The 17,914-nt window shown below is 54.9% G+C and overlaps 1 protein-coding gene across 12 annotated transcripts in view; it reads left to right on the top strand.

The window, feature by feature from the left end:
* The window catches only part of MYT1L (myelin transcription factor 1 like), a 393,093-nt gene that overhangs the window by 38,102 nt on the left and 337,077 nt on the right, over positions 1-17,914 (top strand). For all 12 annotated transcript variants that reach the window (XM_082745766.1, XM_082745762.1, XM_082745764.1 and 9 more), the window contains exon 2: positions 5,158-5,251. The gene's annotated coding sequence lies outside the window, so the exon portion shown is untranslated. The remainder of the gene's footprint in view (positions 1-5,157; positions 5,252-17,914) is intronic.

Genomic DNA, 17,914 nt, shown 5'->3' with positions numbered 1-17,914 from the left:
CTGTTTTCTTCCTCCCCGTCGGAGAATGAGCGGAGGGAGCCGGCTGTGTGGATGGTGCCTGGACAGCTAAGAGAATCTTGATTTTTCAGCCCGGGTTCCTTGACTAGCCTTCCAGTCGGTGTGGACATATCGTGAGTAATGAAGCTTGAATGGTTCCCTTCCTTCGGTGCTATCTCAACGCCCGCCTCAGCATTGCATTTCCTGGAAACGTAGTTTCTTAATCCCACGGCGGAATCAGTACCCTTAGTTGTGTGTTCGTGCCGGGGAATAAGGCCTATACGCCCTCGTCTTCCGGCGTATAGGAGGCGGCTTTGGAGGTCAGCTACTCCAACGGCATTTAAACTCTAACAAAAACCCCCTTTAAAAAAAAAATAAAAAAGGACGGAGCTGAGGTACGAGCTTGGGCTCCAGGCTTCCCAGCGCCCTTCTGCCCCAGCTGGTCTCCCAGGCCGTCTGTGCAGGCCGTGGCTGGGTGTGGCCTGGGGCTCTGGGGCCGTGCAGAGGCAGAGACTGTGGGAGGCAAGTCCCCCGAGGGGCTGGTTGGGCTGCCAGGGACCCTGGAGCGAGCAGGGTGTTCCACGTCTGCCCGGGCCCTGCCGCCTCTTTGCCTGCCCCTGTGCCGGGGCTTGCGACTGTGTGGCCAGCATCACGTGCTCACGGGGGATGTTGGGATGGGGGGTTGCCAAGCGGGCGCCAGAACATAAAGACCTTGCCTCCCACCGGGATCCCAAACCTGGCTCGGAGAGGTCTTCCCCCGGGAGCACACCTCCTCCTTTCCTGCGCCTCCCCCCTCCACCTCCGGGGACCCTGTGGGCGGGGGGTTAGGGAGGCTCTGTCTGTGCGGTGACGCAGGTGAGCCTGGGGTTTGGGGATTGATGATCTGTAGGAGATTAATTGGACATCTGAATCTCATTCTTGCGCCCCTCAGACAGTACTAAGAAAGGCACATCATTTCTCAGATATCAAATGCTTTAAAATATCCATCCTGGGCTCAGCCCATTAGAGAGTTTTGTTCCGTTCCGCTCAGCTTCTGTTCCACTGGCTGTGCCCGCGAGGTCACGTTTCCCCTGCAGACCACCAGGCAGTGTCGCAAGAGGTCTGCTCCAGGCTCACAAGCAGATGCCGTCCAAGGTCACTCGGCGGTGAGCGGGCTGTTAGGGTCTTTTCTGTTGCTGCTACCGGTGTCGCCACGTGCTCATACGTTTGAAGTTGTTTTGCATTTACTTTCTGCAGCCCAGCCTTTCCACGAGGTGCATGTGGAAACTAGCTGCCTCGACCTCACTGTCCTGGCCCGAAGGCAGAATAATAAGCGGGCGGCACATCACTTAGAAGGAAGAGAGGGGACGGCTCTGCTGCAGCCGCGCAGGGGGTGGGGGGTAATTTGCTCCTGGAAAAGACGCCGACAGACCTCTACATAGTAAGTTAGGTTTACAATAAACACAAAGAAGCAAACTTTCAGACTCCTGTGCCCAAATGCTGCAGCCTGCCGGCCAGCAGGAAACAGAACCTGCCTCGTCCCCTCCATGCACGGGCCCCATTACGGTGCTGTCAACTCACTTTCATTTGAGAAGCCGTGAACTGGAGGAGGTTCGGAGCCCAGCGCTCCGGAGGCTGACCTGGGTGTCTTACACTGTCCTCTAGCAGGAGAGTGTCCACTCTGAGCATTTATTTGCACTTGGCCCCAGTCAGATAAAAACTCAAAGTGTAGGGGCGCCTGGGTGGCTCAGTGGGTTAGGCCGCTGCCTTCGGTTCAGGTCATGATCTCAGGGTCCTGGGATCGAGTCCTGCATTGGGCTCTCTGCTCAGCAGGGAGCCTGCTTCCTCCTCTCTCTCTGCCTGCCTCTCTGCCTACTTGTGATCTCTCTCTCTCTGTCAAATAAATAAATAATCTTAAAAAAAAAAAAAAAAACTCAAAGTGTAGCTCGTTGTGAAAGGAACCTGATCAGTGAGACTGTGGACCAGCGCTGTCCGGTGGGGATGCGGGGCGAGGCACAGCACGTGTCTGCGTTTTCCCGGTCCCGACACAGAGTAAGCCAAATAAAAATAAGCAGATGAGATTAGATTTCATATTTATCTAACCTCGATTATCACACTAATAGGTAATCAATATGCATTTGTTAATGCACTATTTTGTATCTGTTTTCATAGCACTCCCTGGTATTTTGCAGTTGTAACACGTCTCGGGAACCCCCATGGCTGGGGACAGCACAGGCGTAGGTGCGCAGAGAACACGTAACCTCTCACTGAAGTCTCCCCGACCTTTTGCTTTGTCTTGGTATATGGTGATTTTTTAAAAAGTGGCCTCTGATTTTATTGAGGGTTTAGCCTGGGGTCCGGGAGCACATGCTGAGGAATTAGGTTGTCCATGTCCAAATCCAGCTGTGCGGTCCACAGACTCCGTGGTCTTCAGCCTCCAGGCCTTGTAGGTCACAGAATGACCTGCAGAATCCACGAAATCCACCTGCCTCGCTGCCAGGGCTACGCACGACAGAGTACGTGCCACGTCTCTGTTTCTGTCTTTGCCAGTGTATCTTCCCTCCTTCAGAGAATGAACCGTAGTATAGATCTCAGGAAACGAAACCAAAGAAGCTATGTAAGCTACATCGATGTCTGTCTTGGGAAAGCTGCAGAAAGGCCCAAGCCAACACCCTGCTCTCTCTCCCTCCGCCCCAGCGCGCTCCGCCCGGTGCTCAGACCCACTCGCGGCTCAGCCTGGCGCGCTGAAGCTGTTGCTGCTGTGCTCCTGCCGTTTCCGGGGAAAGCATCTGGCTTCTGCTCTGCTGAAAAGTGGTAAATTGATGCAGAAATAACTACAACTTTGTGTTTAAAAGATAATTATTAACTGGAATATCCACATGGATTTGAAGACCAGTTCCCTAACTTACAGATGACAAAAGCTTCACCCTCGAGGTCAAAGGGTTTAATGTGTTGTGCCCACTTTACAGACTAGAAACTCTTCGCAAAGCTTTGAAATTCTGCCTTTTTCTATCCACAGGAATTAGATTATTCATATTTTTAGAGATACTAAATAAAAGAACAAGAAAGACAGGAACGGACCGGGGCTTGCTTCTGCTTCTTCAGATTGGGTAGCTTTGAGCATGTGCACGGGCTGTAAATCCAGCGTTTCCCATTGGAGCCAGGATGCTGGTTCTCAGGACCTTAAGGAAAAAATGGGAAAGATAAGGGATCAACTGTATTTGAGACTAATCATTTCTTCCCGACATTCCAAACCCCAGCACCCCGTTTCGATACACTCGAAGTCGCGCGGACGTCTGTAGACCTACTGAGCCTTTTTAGAAAGAAGGCTGATCGACTAAGCACAGAGTAAAGCAGCGGCAATTCCAGGTGTGAGGAATGCTTGTGTCCACACACGTATCCCCGTCTGTCCTTATGTGACCGCACGAGCATTAATTCCATTCACCGGCCACAAACTTCTCTAAGTGGGGTGGCAGGTAGAGAGAACCCAGCAATGTGGTGTCTGACACCGATCCGGTCCTCTCGTGAGAACCTTTCCCTCCATGCCCTCGGGATCATGCAGCCCTCCTCCCGCCCTGCACGGAACCATCCAGAGGAGGGAGAGAGACCGAGGCCCACCTGCGTCCTGGTTCCAGCCCCCAGAGCCAGCTCGCGTGCCCCTCAGCTGGCTAAGTCAGCATCCTGTTCAGCACGGGTGGCCTCGCCTGCCCTGCGCCAGGGGCCATTTGGGACCACCAGAACATTTGCTTCTGACTCACACTAGGCAAGCATGCTCTGACCCCAGTAGAAACTAGAGTTGATGTCATTTTTGGTTATAAAGTAAGATCACAAGGCCTGAAATCCTCATAAGTAGCTTCTAATGGGTTCTTTGTTTTATTTTTCCCATTTATTAGAAATTGCCAGAAACTTGATATCTGTGTAAGTCCTTTTAAAACTGTGCATGGTTCATTTGAGGTTGGGGGATGATCTAAAATGGTCTCCGCATTTAATAGCAATGATGGTGTTCTGAAGACACCGGGAAACATTTCTGCGTGTGAGCCAGGGCGGGGTCGCAAGGACTAAATGTCTCCTTCCGAGAAAGTGACAACCTCAGGACTGGTGTTTCAGTGGGTCTGGGATGTTGGAGGAAAGCGTGCAGACGTAGACAGAATTCTGGAGTCAGAAGGAGTGGGTCTTGCATCCTGGCTGTGTGTCTCTGCATCACAGGACATCTTGAACAAGTGCAAAACGGGAACAAGGTCTCGTGTCTCGGGAGTGAGATGAGACCGTGGGTCTCAGCCTCTAGCGCGGAGCCTGGCTCTCGCGGTCCGTCAGTAACAGCAGCGACGGCCCGCACTGCTCTTAGCACCCTCCGTGGTCTCGCTTCAGCCATGGGAAGTGAGACCCTGGGCGGGCTGCGAAGACCCCGGGGGAGGGCATCCCAGGTAGAGGCACAGAATAGAAGCAAAGTTGAGAGCGTAGATTTTCATGTTTCATATTTCCTCCCACAGAACAGCTAAAATTGGAACGAGTATGGCTGGTGGTTAGAAAAAGTTGAATTAATGTTCCAGAGGAACTCTTTTCGCTTCCCTCCTGTGCCCCCACTTCTCTGAGTAAACCTAGAAAATAGGAAACGTCCAACTTCCTTCCTTCCCCAGGCATCTTTCTTACTCGGTTTGTTTAGATCTCGGGCTTCCCCTGTAGAATTAGTCCTCAGGTGGCCTAGGGCAAGCAGCCTGGTTCCGAGGTTCTTACGTGACCCCTCCTGCTGCCATACTGAAAGCTGGCACGCTCACTTTGTGGTCCAGAACCTTCTGTGCGTGACTGTGTGATTCCCTGACGAGCCGGCGGTGTCCCGGGCCCCTGAGCTTGTCTTGGACTCCCCTCCCTTTGTTGGTGGTCTTTGTACAGAGGCCAAAGCCCTGAGGACTGACCCAAGTGTCACACACCTGACCCTGTTCTTTAATTTTTATTAAAGAGTGGACTTTCTATTTCAAAGGCACCACGGCTTTGAAGGCCGGAGCAGGGTCGTGTAGCTCCAGGACGGTGCCGAGCTGCGCGGCAGTGCATGACGCGTGTGTGCACAGCATTCACTGGTTCAAGGAGAGCGGCCTCCAGGCGGGGACTTGTCCGTTCCCATCAGATCATGAGACCATCTTGGTCGGCCCCACTAACCACGTCTCCTGTCCCCTCTTTGTGCAGAGACGCTCACGCGGAGGCCGAGGACAAGTTGCACGCAGCAGCCGTCTGGACACCTGTGCGATCTGCGCCGATGTCTGAGGAGTCGTCGAGTGTGGTAGGTTCATGCACACGGGCCTGGCGCTCCTGCCGGCAAGGCGAGGAGTGTTACCTGAGAACAGGCATTTGGGATGTGCTGGGGCCCCGTGTTGAACTCGGTCCGTCGAGGCAAGGGCTGCTCTCTGCCAGTATTTCTTACTGTTTTTGACATTGAGATGCTTCAGTTTTACCTTCTTGTTCAGTTGATGAAATACCACCAGTTAGAGAGGCACAGCCTTATCCTGATGAGAGCTTTGTGTGCTATCTAAGTGTCTCAGAAACAAGCCAAATTAAGCCGAGAGCATTAGCCAGAAAGCATATTTATATGTCAACACAGTGCTTTTAAGTTCTTCATGTTTCATTCTTAATATTCTTAATATATTGCCTGAGGAGTTTGGGTGACTTCTGCTGGGGTCCTTCCCCGCGGGCCTCATGGTTTCTCTGCAGACCGGTGGGTGGACGGAGCGCGCGAACAAGCCCGCCCGCGCCCGACGCGAGCTGGCGTTCCCTCTGTCTCCCAGAGGCAGCCTGTGGCCCACTCAGAATGTGCAGGGAAAGGTGAAAGTTTGGAAATGTGTCATTCTTGCAAGGCCACCCCCTTTCTTGCTGATGGACACACGGAGAGGCGTGTCGTCGCTAAGAGCGTCTCGCACGTGCCCCGCGCTCACTTCGTGTCGGCCGCCCTGTGTGGCTTCTGACTCGTCCTCCTTGTCAGAAGTACCTGTCCTCGCCCCCTTGCGGACGTGATGACAACAGGGCTGAGGCGGGGGATGGTTGATCCAGGGGACACCCGTTTCCAATGACGCACCTAGGACTGCAGCATGCGGTAACCCTGTGGTGTCTTTTTTCCAAGGTCACACACCCAGACCACCATTCGAAACTCTTAGAAAATGTGCCTTGAGACTCAATTTCATCAACTTTCACCCTCTTCTTGAGTAGTGCAACCTTGACTAGGGCATGCTGGAGAGCTCTGTCTGTGTCCTGTGCCACTGCAGACTGGTGGGTGGTCGAGTGCCACACATTCGACCTTTCTGAGCCTCTGCTTTCCCTCCCGGTGATGAACGGGTAGGACGGAGAAGTGATAGTCTTGCCAATAAGACCAGATAAGTCCCCATCAGGACCGTCGGAAGTGAGCCCGTTGTTCGGACCTGGCGCTCTCCATTTGCGGCGCAGTGAATCCGTAATGGAGAATCACACATTTTCAAGGCCCCGCTCTAGTTTCCCCTCACATTTTGGTGGCGACATTATCAGGAACTGATGCTCTCAACGCCATTCCTGCTGGCATCGAACTGCCGGGGAGCTAGAGAGAACTTTTAATTTTAGGTTTTGCTACATAATTAGTATTTGTCCATTGTACAGAATTAGATATTCTAATGAATATCTATATCTGTATTCCATATATAGATATAGCCGTGTCTACCTCATCAAGAGCCAAAACACTGAAAATACCAGAATTCGGTGATAACCATCATTAATATGTTGGTTCAAAATTTCTTGCAACTGTTTTCCTTGCACATGTGATTTCCAATTAAGACGGATTATATACTATGATTTTGTTCTTGACCCTTTTTTACTTCACGCATATACACGTCTTTCTGGATCGATAAGCACATTCTTGTAATAGCATTTTCCATGGTATGTAGCATTCCGTTTATGGCTATGCTAAGTACATATAGATCCTTTCTTGTAATTTTGTCCGTTGGCTTTTTAAATTCTGTCTTATGAAAGAAGTTAATGGCTGATCCTGTAAACCTTTTACATTAACTCTCCCCTTGACATAAGTTAGTGGTGTAACGACTAGCTCCGAGTGTACGTACATGTTAAGGCTTTTGAGAAGGAGAGAGCTGGTAACACCGTCCTCCACCCATCCGTCCTGTCCGGTGACGGCGCTCCCTCTGCGACGGCACACACTGCTCAGACCCGTGTGGGAGCGCTTGGTCGTCCCACGTACAACTTGTATGAATCTGACTTGGGAAAAGGACGCGACTGAAACGAGATCTTGTTTCATATATAACCCAAATCCCAAGAGCTCATTTCCACATCCTACACTTTTGTTCTTTCGTTCCTGAATTAATTGGACACATGAAGTACCTACCGAGCGTGAGGCCCAAAGCCGGCGCTGCTGGCGTGTGGATGGCAGGATGGAGCCCTACTTCTGGGCAGGGCGATGGAATGCACACTCGCACCGGGCACCGGACACCGTGTGAGAAACACGGTAACAAACTGCTTCAGAAAACAATCTGGGGGTGCCTGGGTGGCTCGGCCAGTTAAGCATCTGACTCTTAATCCCAGCTCAGGCCTCGATCTTGGGGTTGAGTTCAAGCCCCACATCGGGCTCTGTGCTGGCTGTGGAGCTTAAAATATACATGTAAATTACCCGAAATATGTGTATATATATGTAAGCTCACATGCGTATCCTCTCGAGCATATATACAATTTCAAATACATAATTATTTCTATGTGTGTGTGTATATACATATATATACATATAAAATTTCAGTGTTAACCGTTTAACACAGTGACCATGACCATTCATGAGCTGTAACCCTTGTTCCAAGATCCGCAGCCGTGAGGGGAAGATTGGGTCACGTTCGTTGTGCCGTGCCGCAGACGGTTGTATACCAACCCTCCTTCCCGCCCTGCCACCCCGGATGGGGAGCTTTTCCACCGCCGTCTTGACTGCTACAGAGACGGACAGCCTGCCACTCCGCGAGGTGGTCCATCCCGCTGCTGGACTGCGCGCATGGTTGGAATGTGGTTCACAGCGTTCCCGAGGTGACACCCGTGACAACAGGCACCTGTAGTTCTCAGCTCTAGCGGCTGGAGACAGGCCGTGTACGGTCAGCTTGATCCAGTTCAGGAATGCCGTCTACGCATCTGCTGTGGTGGGAGCTGTTCTCGCTGTTCCTACTTCGTATGACAGGATTTCAAATATTTGATGGTTGCTGTATTTTCCTAAGTATGCAGGTTAGAGGACTTACCATTTCCAAGGCAATGGGACTGTTACTCCTCTAAACCTGCTAAGTTTCCATAAAGCCCTAAATGTCGTCCTCAGTTCTTGACCACATGGGCTAGCGGGGGAGAGTCCCCCCTGACCATGAAGACGGAGATGGCCCCCAGCTTAATACAGATGAGCAAAGATTTTGTTAAAAAGGAAACAAAAGTCACGTGCCCCAAACTCCTGGCGGTAGTGACAGGAGAGTCTTGCTGTGGTGTGGGTATCTAGTGTCAGAGGTGAGCGGACATGGAAATGGGACCGCCCAGGGGTCTGTCCCACAGCTGCCCCTTTTCGCAAGCTACTTAGTGTCCGTCGCTCGCTCACCCGGAAACGAGGGATGCGGAAACCTCTGCAGAGGCTCCAGCCCCACGCGTGCAGGTCAGGGTCGCGGGCCAGGGGCCCGGGCTTCGTCCGGGCAGCTCGGACGCCTCCGAGAGCGCGGCTGTGTCTCCGAAGAGTTCCGCCCGCCGCAGCGTGCGGTCACGACGGAGGACGCGGTGCGCGGACACGCATTAGCTGACCGAGCCGCAGCCCGGCCCTCAAGGCGGGAAATAGCGCCCCTTCTGCGGGGAGAGAGCGGGGGCCGGACAGGTCACGCGCAGGGGCCCAATCCGACGGGCAGGGCCTGGGTGCGAGGCCACAGCAGGCCCGGACGGCCGCGGCCGCACCTGCGCGTCTTGGACACAAAGACCCCGGAGCCGCCTCCGCGCCGAGGAGCACAAGGTCACCGAGGACGAACGCGCTGACCGCGTGCCTGTGGGCCCCGCGATCCAGACGGGGAAGGCGGCGGAACCGGCGACCGTACGGGGATTCGCTGAAAGGGCCCGATGTGACGTCACCCGAGCCCGGACATCACGTGAGGACAAGCTTGTTCGAAGACCGGGCGCCTCCGAGTCCGTGACTGCGTCTGACGCTCGTGGACATCGTCTCGCTTGGTTTTCCCAAGTGTTCCGGCTGCTCGCGTCCGCCGCTGCCACTTCCTCCTTCCCGATCCCTGTTTCCACTAACTCCTGGATCCTTTGTCTTACGGACACGTGACGTCACCACGGCGGATGCGTGACGCCACCACGGCGGAAGCGCGACTTTACCATGTCGGATACATGACGTCACCACGGCAGATGCGGGACTCCACCACGTCGGATGCGTGACGTCACCACGTCGGATACGTGACGCCACCACGGCGGATGCGTGACCCCACCACGTCAGATACGCGACGCCACCACGGCGGATGCGTGACGCCACCACGTCGGATGCGCGACTTTACCATGTCGGATACATGACGTCACCACGGCGGATGCATGACCCCACCACGTCGGATACGCGACGCTACCACGGCGGATACGTGACGTCACCACGTCGAGGCTTTTGTCCTCATCTACGTCACTCCGCCCCAGACCGCGGGACAGCGCCAGCCGCCCGCCCCCGCCGTTCACGCCGTCTGATCAGCAGGGGTGACAGAAATGTCGCTGTCCGGTGTCCCGTGTCTGGCAGTGTGAGGGTAGACGTCAGACCCGCGTACATACGTTGGCAGAAGGGACACCGAACAGAGGCGCCCGCCCGGCCGGAGAGGAACGGGCCGCGGGGAGGTGCGGCCAGCGGCGGGCGGGAGAGGGCGGGTCTGCGCAGGCGCCTCCCTTCCTCCCTCCCTTCCCTCTCCCCCTCCCCCCTGCTTCTTGGGTGTGGAGCGACAGGATGAGGACAGGGCACTCCGAGCCGGGCAGGGGAGGAGGCAGCGCTTTGTCCGTCCTGCAGGCCGAGGTCCAGCACAAGGACTCAGTGTCCACCGCCCTCACCCGCGAGCCTGGGGCACAGGGACTGTCCTCCACAGCTGGACCTCGTGGACCCTGTCCTGTGCCGCTGGACCTCGCCTCGTGGACCCTGTCCTGTGCAGCTGGGCCTCGTGGACCCTGTCCTGTGCCGCTGGACCTCGTGGACCCTGTCCTGTGCTGCTGGGCCTCGTGGACCCTGTCCTGTGCAGCTGGGCCTCGTGGACCCTGTCCTGTGCCGCTGGACCTCGTGGACCCTGTCCTGTGCCGCTGGACCTCGTGGACCCTGTCCTGTGCCGCTGGGCCGGAAGCCTGTCGGACGCGGCTGTCGCACCCTAGACAGCCCCGTGCGGCCGAGACCGCTGCGGGGGTCCCGTCTCGTACCGGGGGTCGTCTGCAAGCGGTCGGGGTGAAGGAAGGCGGTGGTCGGCGCTGCGGGCTCCGGTGATGGCGAGGTCGCAGCGACGCTGGGGCGGAAGCGGGGGCCGAGGTCGCCTGGAGGGCTTGCGTCCCGGAGCCGGGAAAGGGGCGTCGTGGGGCGTCGTGCGGTGCGGGAGCGACGGGGCCGTGCGCTGACCCGGCGCGAGCAGGCGGGCGGGCTCCGGCGTCTCCGTGCGCGCGCCGCGGCTCCCCGGTTCCCTCCGACGTGCTCCGTCGTCCTCGTGTCTCTTTCACGAAGCGCGAAACCTCGCACCCGGCGGGAAGCGCGGTCCACGCGACGGGAGGTCGGGACCGCACACATCCGGGTTCAACCCTGCCCACCCGCGCCGTCGCCAGCATCACCCGCACCGCGTCCCGGAGCTGGAGTGACGTCACCGCGTCGCTGGAAAGACGTCGGGTCCGGGGCGCCCGGGGGCGCGTGCGGTGCTGGGCACCGGGGTCGCGGGACGAGCGAGTCGTCGAGCGTCGCGTTGGGAGCTCCCGGCGACCTCCGCGGACGCACCGGACGGGACACCGACCGATGGACGGGAGGTCGGCGCCCGGGAGCGTTTCGAGACCAGATGACGCGCTGCCGGCGGCTCCTGCAGGACGGACGGTGTAGACACGGCGGCTGCGCGGCCGGCCGCTGGACACGGGAGTGCCGGCGCGTCGGTTCCCACGTGGTTCCAGTTTCCCCGGTGAACCGAGCCGGGGCGCGCGCGGTTGCAGGCCTTCCGGAGGACCGACGCGGCCTCGCTGTCCGGCGGCAGGGAGCGGCGCCCGCTCCGTCCCGTCCCCGGGGACTGAATGTCCTCGTCGCGCGCCTGCTCTCCCCGGGACAACACGGGTGAGGGGTCCGGACCTGGCAGGGCTGCTGGGGCGAGTGCGCGTCCTTCCACCTGGCCGTCGTCCGTGGGCCTCCGTGAGCCCCGTGTGCCCCGCGAACGCCGGCGAACGCTTGTGGCCCGTGCGCGCGGGGCGGCACCCGTGTGTCCTGCGCTGGGAAACTGTCCTAGGGCAGGGGCTGTGGGAAAAACCCTCGATTTTACACACAAACACACTTCGGAATTCATCGTTAACGTTCGGATTTTAAAATCAAAGAGATTGATTTAATAATGAGTGACTTTTCTGTGACGGGCACCTTTGCATACATTTCTAAAGCTGTTCGAAGAAATGATCTAAAAATGGGCTTTTAAACTTGCTAGGAATACATTATGTTTTTTTTCCTTCAAAGGATAGCTTAATCAATTGGACAGTTTGGCTACGACACTGACCATACCTTGAGCATTTTTCATGTTTCTTTTTCTTCTTTCTGCACCGCTCTGTTCCCCATGTTCCGTGAGCCCGAACTCCTAGTTGTCCTCGAACAGGAACCGTGTTGGGGGTGGGACAACGGTCTGTGAAGGCGCCCACTTCTGCTGGTGAACAGAGTAAAGGTTCCCGACTCGGGAACGTGCGCGTCGGGGAGCTCCGGGGTGGTCTCCAGCCCGGCTGTCTCCCCTGGGAATGTGCTCCGTTTCCCTCCCCTGCAGGCTGGGTCTCCGTGGGGGTCTCTTCACTTCAGTGGTGTCACTAGTTGGACAAAAAGTGATTTCCTCCAGCCTCAAGTTTGAGCAACCGGTTTGTGCCAGGTGAGGAGGGATGTCGACACGGGTGAAGATGGAACCTTCTGGGAAGTTAGTCGGGAGGGAGCAGGTGAGACGGGACAGGGAGCAGACAGGGAGCGCGTGGTGCCACGGATGCGCGCGGCCAGAGCCGGAGGGTCGGTGCTCATTCTGAAGCCGGGAGCGGAGCGTCTCTCGGAAGGCGTGGATTGAATAGCTGCGACTTAATAGGGAGAAAAGAAACCGTCCTGCAGAGGGGAAACACGGGGGATGGGAGACACAGATAGCGTCGTTTGCACACACCGCGGGGAGGATGAGATTCCGGGTGTGCTCAATCCCGCTCCGCCTTCACCAGCTTCTCCGTGGCTCATTGGCTCATGGTGGGACGCGGAGCAGGACGGTGCCGGGATGACCACGGGGTACAGAAACCAGCAACACAAAAACCACTGGTGACGTGTCCTTGTTCCTTGGTGTCCTCCGGTTGCCTGGTCTTACGTTGGTGAGATCCTCTCCCTGTATTTGGAAAGGACTTTTTACATCAATGGGCACAGCTGCAAAATCCCCAAAACTGCCTGATTTGTATCCTCTTAAGTTACATAATTCTGGTTAGAGGAACAGAGAACCCTCAGCCACCGACAACCTATGCTTTACCTAAACTAGGGTGGTACGGGCTTCGTTAGTCCTCAGTCTGTCACAGTGGATGTGATTAGCCGGTGTCCGTGGGGTCCGGGCTCTGTCCCCCAGGAAGCTTCCATGAGGACATGGCACAGTGTGTGCCCTGCTTAAGATCATGGTCCCTGTGGCTTACTGGCACAATGGTTGAATTTTCCTAACTTCACGTACACACAAACCTTGATGAATAGAAATGCTCATTAGCTTCCCTAGACCCTGAGCACCTCTGTTGAGTCAGACACTGCTGTGTGGAAGGCACAGGTCTTTGGGTGCCCACACTCCTCCAACAGACAGATGAGTGAAACACAGCTTGTGCTAAGCCACAGCGGGGACACCAGGGGCCAGGTGGAGGGGAGATCAGCAGGGGAGGGTGGAATTCGTGCATTCAAGAATGGACTGGGAGCAAGTAGGGGTGTTCCAAGGCAGAGGAGGGGCGGGGACTTCCTCGCTACTGGGGAACGAGTGATTTGGGATGGGATGATGTCCTTCCTACCCACAGGCCCGCCTGCCGCGCTGCATGTCCTCCACACCGTGCGGCAGGCGGGCCTGTGGGTAGGAAGGACATCATCCCATCCCAAATCACTTTGCATTTATCTGGCACACAGCAGAGAAGGGCGTTCGGTGCACAAGTAGAGGATATTCAAGATACACTTGAAATAAGGAGTAGAGAGTGGATCACAGCGACAAGGTGGGGGAGGCCTCCCGGAGCGCGTTTGTGTTTCTGTGATGCCAGAATGCTACAGCATGAAGCACAGTGGTCAGCGTCCGAGCTCACGCCTGGTGGCTCTGCGACCTGAGGGAAGCGACCCACCCACCGCGGGCTTTGTTGTTCTCATCCAAAGAGCTGGACACGTGTTCCCAGTGCCCAGCGATGCTTGGAGCATCACACGAGTGGAAAATCAGCACCTAGGACCAGAGACAGCCCGCAGTGTTGAAGCCACAGAATGCAGAACAGAATTGAAAGAAATTGACTGTATTCTCTTTAGGTCAGATCAAACCTTCGAGATGAAATTACTGCACAATATGGCTCTGTCTGCTTGGTTTACTCAAGCAGAGTCAGCTTCACATCTCTGCTGTAAGAGGCGTGTGCACACAAGGCTTGCACGTGTGCACACTACACGTATACATGAGCACAGAGTCCACACATGCACATCTACATGTGTCTGCGTGTGCGTGTGTGCGTGTGCACGCACATGTGACTTAAACACACACAGGTGTGTGTGCAATTCACACATGCATGTGGACTTCACATGTCCGCGCATGCTCGTGTACACACACATGTGTGCATTGTGTGTACAAGTGTGCTATACAGCGTGCACATGAATGTGTTCCACGTGATCATATGAACACTCAAGAACACGTGTGTGTTGTGTGTGTGCATGTGGTGTATGCGTGCGTGCACACACAATACATGTTCATGTGTGCACGTGCACGTGTGTGTTATGGATCTAGGTATGCACATGTATATACATCACACGCATGTGTTTTCTCATGCATATACACACATGTACACGTGCGCGTTCACATGTGCACACGTGCACAGATACATAGCACATATCACACACACACACACACGCAAAACTTTTGGTTCCCTTTGCAAACATAGTTCCCCAGCAGAACCCCAGTCACCCCTCCGGCACAGCTCAAAGGTACACACACAGCTTTGCCCGCCCTGCATTGCACCCCAGACAGCGTGCCCCATGCCAGAGCCCTGCCTGTGGCTCCCTTGCAGGGCCCCCTCCGGCTCCTGCTAGCACCCTGACCTTGGCTGTTGCATGACCATCAGCTGTGCTGGTTTGGCCCTTCACAGCACAGAGCAGGGGCACGGCGCTCCACGTGCAGTCCCAGGGGCTGATGGGACGACCCCAGACCCAGTCTAAGGCTCTGGCATGACTCTGCTGGTGAGCACCCTGGGCGGGGCTCTCACACCGGAAGGCGTGTCCATTCTGTCTCGGAACCACACGCTCAGAGCTCCTCCGGCGTTCCGGTGACCATCCGTGTAAGGAGCCCGTTCACTGTGCCAGTGACGCTGCTAGGACGTGCCGTACTGCAGGTGTGCAGCCAGCGCTCCTACAAGCGTTTGCTTGAAAAAAACGCCTTAATCCCTCTAGACCTTTCTCAGACTCAGAAATTACTTTAGAAAAAAGCCCAAATCTCCCAGCACATGAACACTCACAATCTGGGATTACTGAAAATAGAAGTTTAGGGTTTTCACATTCAAAGAATAATTAAGAATGTCCCTTTCCCTGATTATCCTAAAATTTTTTGAAAGGGACTTTCATTTATGTTATAAATAAATCACATTTGAACAATCTGAACGCGTGAGTCTCCCTCTTCTCTCTTCCTCCCCTTTCTTTCCGTACGAACGTATGACACATTTATCAGTCCTCTACATGCATTTCATCATCATTTGGTTTGTGTCCTGAGAGGTCGTGTTATTGCGTGGTTGAGAAGACAAAAGATTTAAAATTCCAAAAGAAGACGGATACTAATTTCTGCCCACAGTAATGTCCTTGTGGGTGGACAGAAAGCAGCGCTTCTACGTGACTCCCTCACCCGAGGTTCCCAGGGCAAGAACAGTGACGTCTTTCCTGGCGTGTTTTCTTCTTATGACCCAGTTCCTCTGCAATGATCTTTCAAACTTGCAGCAAACTAGAGCTCGTGGCTTCTGCTCCTGCTTCTGCTGTTTGGGCTGCCGTGAGCTCGGAGGGCCTGTGGGACAGTGTGTGTGCTGTGGGCCGACCACGGCCTGTCTCCCATCCGAGACCGGCTCTGGGACTGATGTGCCGGGAAAAAGCCCGATTCCTAGTAGGACTACTTTCTGGGGAGATGGAAACCTCTACAGATAAAAAAATTCAGTCTTTCTGACAAGATAGATTCAAAAAACTACAAAAAAAAAATCACCCCAAATCCTGTAGGAATATAACAGGTTTGGGAAGGTCTCTCCCTCTGCACACACACGCCCTCCCTGGCCCAGCTTCTGTTTCTTGGTCGCCACCCTCACGCGTCTTTCGATCCTTACACAAACCCCTGCTTAGTTTGTTCCTTTCCCTTAGAGCTGAGGTTTCCTGAGCAACCAGACGTTTTTAACTTCATGTTCCTGGAGAAGGCCGTGGGGTGAGGACGGGCAGGAAGGTCGGGGCCTGGTGTCCCCAGGAAGAGCGGCTTGAGATTCTGGGACGGGGACAGAGAGAGGGGATGACGCCCCGGCGAAGGCGCAGCACGGGGCGTCGAAAGCGCGGACGCGGAAGCATGTGGCCGAGGAAAGGGAAGAGCGTGCCCCGAGGGAGTGGTCCGCCAGGTGGGCGTGAGGCACTGCCTGGGTGGCCTAAATGGTGAGAGCCGGAGGAGGGCAGGACCCGCCGAGTTCAGCCTGGGCCCCGCACACCGCAGAGGCGCAAGGGCAGGAAGCACGAGTTGTGAAGAGGCTCTTGGGTTCGCCCTCGGAAAGGTCTCGAACTTCAGTACCTCCCTGGAGGACAGCCACCGTGGACCCACCCAGTTACCAAATACGACCGCATGGCCTCCCAGAATTAGGAGGTTGAAACCTTTATCCCCAAATGTGAGTGTTTGGAGGTAGGGCCTTTAGAAGGTCATTAAGTTCATGAGATCAAGAGTGGCGTGCTCCTCTAGGGCCTGTGTCTTCGCGAGAAGAGGACCCCCCCGTGGTTGCTCTCTCTGCGCTTGGAAGAAAGACCAAGTGAGGCCCAGGCAGAAGGCAGTGATCTCCAGGCCAGGTGCACAGGTCTCACCAGAAGCCAGAGGCGGCTGCACCTCACTCCCAGACGTCCAGCCTCCGGGCTGGTGAGAAAATAAGTCTGTGTTGTTGCAGCTGCGTAGTCTGTGGTGTCATGCTATGGCAGTGGATCCCACGGATACGACAACTTCACAAGTGCCACAGCTCAGGAAAGAGGTGGTCGTGGACCGCTGCTAGCTTCTCCAGAGCAGATTAAGACAATTCCTCCTCTGAAGATCTACAGTGATGAGAAGCGTGAATTCCTAAATATTCCTAATAATATTATGTGACATTCATGCACTGATTTTTTTTTTTAAGTGGTCTGGGGAGCACATTGATTAATCAAATTCTCATTTACCGTCATTGCGAACGTGTGTAAAACTTGTTTTACAAATGCAGGACGCTTTCTCTTATTATTAACCAGAATAAGTAAGTCAAGAGTGCCCGGGGCATGTCCGTCCTCGAGTAGGTATTCTTGGTCTGTATTGTTACGTGTTTGGGGTTCACCAAAGTTCTAATTTAAAAATCCACATTCTAAGTACTGCGTTCCCTTGTGACCTGACCAGAATGTAGAAGCAAAATAAAACAAAAACCGGTTCCCGTGAATCCCTTGTTACGTGTCAGAACTCTTCACACGGCATATATTGCATTGGTGGTGACTATGTGCAAGCCCACACACACGTGGACACACAGAAGCACACACACAGCATATACCCAAGCATACACACAGGTACACATATAAGCGCACACACACACACACACAGGCACATACACAAGCACACACAGGCACATACGCAGGTGTGCACATAAGCACATGCAGGTGCATACACAAACACACACACAGGTGCACACACAGGCACATAAACAGGTGGACACACAAGGTCACGAGCATGTACATTCACAGGAGCACATGCACAGGTACACACAGGCATGTACAGAAGCACACACGTAGGTGCACACAGGTGTGTGCAGGTATACACACAAGCACATGCAGGTGCATGTACACAAGCACAGGTACACACAGGCATGTACACAAGCACACTCAAGTGCACATGGGTACATTCAAGCATACATCCACGCACACAGGCATGCGCACAGGTGCGCGCACAGGGACATACAGACACACACAGGCACAGGATCTCAAGGGCGGGAAGGCTACTGTCCAGGCTCCTCCCTATCCTGCCGTGTCTGCATCACTCTCACCGTGCACGGGAAAGGGAGAGATGACCACAGAGTGCAAGGCGGTGGTGCGGTGTTCATATATCCGACATAATAAAAACAGTTCAGTGACCAGAAGGAAAGAAAAATGAATTAGGGCAAGCTTCAGCGAATTTTAAAAAGAGGACAGTCATATTCATACAACCCCTGCGTGCCGTCTCTGCACCTTTGAGCTGGCCAGCAGGTACCTGGTGATGTGCTGTGACCGAACTCGGCCAGACTTCAGGGTATCCAGAAACCAGGCTCTGTTTTCTTCATTAACTGCTTT

This window comes from Mustela nivalis (assembly GCF_964662115.1).
Source record: "Mustela nivalis genome assembly, chromosome: 8".
NCBI classification, from domain to species: Eukaryota; Metazoa; Chordata; class Mammalia; order Carnivora; family Mustelidae; genus Mustela; species Mustela nivalis.
The sequence above is the reverse complement of the archived record's forward strand: the minus strand, read 5'-3'. Positions and strand labels throughout refer to the sequence as shown.